The sequence below is a fragment of the Sphaeramia orbicularis genome, chromosome 20 (assembly GCF_902148855.1).
Source record: "Sphaeramia orbicularis chromosome 20, fSphaOr1.1, whole genome shotgun sequence".
Taxonomy (NCBI): Eukaryota; Metazoa; Chordata; class Actinopteri; order Kurtiformes; family Apogonidae; genus Sphaeramia; species Sphaeramia orbicularis.
The window spans coordinates 1,827,160-1,830,601 of NC_043976.1; positions in this window are offsets into that span (position 1 = coordinate 1,827,160).

Sequence of the window (3,442 nt, forward strand, 5' to 3'; positions counted from 1 at the left end):
GCAGTTCCATGGGTCATACCTGCTTCCCTCATTGCCTCATGCTTTGCATCTTTCCTGCAAGTACAGGGCGTACTTTATTACAAGCACACACACACACACACACACACACACACACACACACACACACATAGATGTTAGCACTATGATAAAACTAAATATGTACAACGTGTTTGCAGTATGTCTTGCACGTACTGTAACTACAAAAACAGACTCTACACTTTAAAGGAGTCACATCCAATCACCTTAAATCAACATAAACAACACTAACCACACAACAACACTGACGGCAGGGCTGTCAAACTCATTTCAGTTCAGGTTCCACATCTTGACCAATATGATCTGAAATGGGCCGGAGCAGTAAAATTATAACAGAATAATCTATAAATAATGTCAACTCCAAACTTTTCTCTATGTTTTGCAGTGAAAAAAGTTAAATTACATTATAAAAATGTTTACATCAACAAACTGTCCCTTTAAAAAATGAAAACGAACAACACGAACAATCTGAAATGCCTTAAGAAAAATAAGTGTACAGGGTGGGGAAGCCAAATGTACACTGAACATTTAGTTGTTTTTTCTCAGCAGACACTACGTCAGTTGTTTTGAACCCAAACATATACTGGTGTCATAATCATACCTAACACTATTATCCATACCTTTTCACAAACTTTTGCCCATATGAGTAATCAGGAAAGCAAACGTCAAAGAGTGTGTGATTTGCTGAATGCACTCGTCACACCAAAGGAGATTTCAAAAATAGTTGGAGTGTCCATAAAGACTGTTTATAATGGAAAGAAGAGAATGACTATGAGCAAAACTATTACCAGAAAGTCTGGAAGATACTATTAAAGAAGAATGGGAGAAGTTGTCACCCCAATATTTGAGGAACACTTGTGCAAGTTTCAGGAAGTGTGTGAAGGCAGTTATTGAGAAAGAAGGAGGACACATAGAATAAAAACATTTTCTATTATGGACATTTTCTTGTGGCAAATAAATTCTCATGACTTTCAATAAACTAATTGGTCATACACTGTCTTTCAATCCCTGCCTCAAAATAGTGTACATTTTGCTTCCCCACCCTGTAATTTTACCAGTATTCTGCCTCAGTTTATCATTTCCACATGTACATCACCACTTACAGGTCACAGTGGATCTACAAATACACAAAATATTTAATAACGGACAGAATATTGTGATAATTACACTTATTTTTCTTCAGACATTTCAGGTTGGTCCTGGTTGTTCATGAAAAGACAGTTTGTACATGTATGCTTATGCTTCCTTATGAATTCAGTCATTATTGTTTTGTATCCCAGACCCGTTAGAAAACAAACACCTGAATTCAACGTGTCCACATACTTTTGTCTATATAGTGTATGACTTAGGCAATTATGTTATGAGGCTAATGAAATGTAAATATGTAAATAATATGTTTATGTATAGAAGGAGTAATATAAATAGAGGATTGTCTGCTGTATTTCCTGTTCACTCTTGAATGTTTCTGTCGGTCTTCTTGAACTTGTTTTGTGTATTTTCGCTGCTGTAAACACTGCAGTTCCCCCACGATGGATTCAATAAAGTACAAAAAGAATATTACAAGCTATGAGACTCATGTTGATATTAATTAAACGGACCGCATTTGTGCTTCCCTTCTGAATCCTTTCCTTTGTGAACAGTCCAGAAACATTCCTCTTGCGCCACCCTCAGGCCAAAATGTTAAAGCTGCAGTATGTAGGAATTCTGTTCTAAGTAACTGTAAAATGGCCTTGACTGTCACCAGACATGAAGGAATCATGTTCATTTCAAATCCTGATCTCACTGACAGTAGTAGTCCAGCCAGAATATGTGCAGTTGAACAGCTCAGTGTCAGCCCTGAAATCATGTTTATGTTGACATTGTGTATTTTGGTCTGATGCCCCGCCCATCACCTGTCTGCCACTCACAGAGTCAGAAGCCTTTCAGCTCCAGGTTGCCAGATCCCCGTGGGCTGCAGCTGGAACATTTCTGATCACAAATGTCTGACGTTACTAAACCTAAAAGGACTCTTATTATTCCCAAATACATCGTGACAAAGTGAGAAATAAAACAAGGAGATGTATAGGAGATGATTTAGAAACATGGAGACGGCTGAAAGAGCAGAAGGATTTGAAGACCGACGCCGGCCCTGCCTCAGTCTGACCACCGGTAAGAGCCACTCAGAGCCGGGGTCGCGGCCTCTTCACCTGGTGCCTTCTTCCAGGGCCGGGCAGCAATCTCTTCTCCTGGCCCCGGTGAAGAGACTGCCGGTCCGGGACTGGTGAACAGACCAGGTACCGGTGAACAGACCAGGTACCGGTGAACAGACCAGGTACCGGTGTAGGACTGGTGAACAGACCAGGTACCGCTGTAGGACTGGTGAACAGACCGGGTACCGGTGTAGGACTGGTGAACAGACCGGGTACCGGTGTAGGACTGGTGAACAGACCAGGTACCGGTGTAGGACTGGTGAACAGACCGGGTACCGCTGTAGGACTGGTGAACAGACCGGGTACCGCTGTAGGACTGGTGAACAGACCGGGTACCGCTGTAGGACTGGTGAACAGACCGGGTACCGCTGTAGGACTGGTGAACAGACCAGGTACCGCTGTAGGACTGGTGAACAGACCAGGTACCGCTGTAGGACTGGTGAACAGACCAGGTACCGCTGTAGGACTGGTGAACAGACCAGGTACCGGTGTAGGACTGGTGAACAGACCAGGTACTGCTGTAGGACTGGTGAACAGACCGGGTACCGGTGTAGGACTGGTGAACAGACCAGGTACTGCTGTAGGACTGGTGAACAGACCGGGTACCGGTGTAGGACTGGTGAACAGACCGGGTACCGGTGTAGGACTGGTGAACAGACCGGGTACCGGTGTAGGACTGGTGAACAGACCGGGTACCGGTGTAGGACTGGTGAACAGACCGGGTACCGCTGTAGGACTGGTGAACAGACCGGGTACCGGTGTAGGACTGGTGAACAGACCAGGTACCGGTGTAGGACTGGTGAACAGACCAGGTACCGCTGTAGGACTGGTGAACAGACCAGGTACCGCTGTAGGACTGGTCTCTGTCCATGGTAGCTCCTTGTAGTTCAGTGTTTTCTGTGGAAGTGACCTGTTCATTTAGCGGTGTGTAATCCGAACGAGGGGGGGGGGGTGTTCGGTCCGTGGTTCGGTCGGGAGGTTCGGTTGGTAGTTCGGCGTCTGTGGTTCGGTGTGTGTGGGGGGGATCAGTTGTCCGGAAAGTGGGGGGGGTTCGGTAGTTCAGCGTCCGTGGTTCGGTCAGGGGGGAGGGGGGGGGGTCGGTAGTTCGGCGTCCGTGGTTCGGTGGTGGTGGTGGGGGGGGGTTAGAGCTCCTGAATCTTCGCAAACTTTCATTTGACTGTGCAGGACGTTTGTTCTGGCCTGTTATATATTAGACT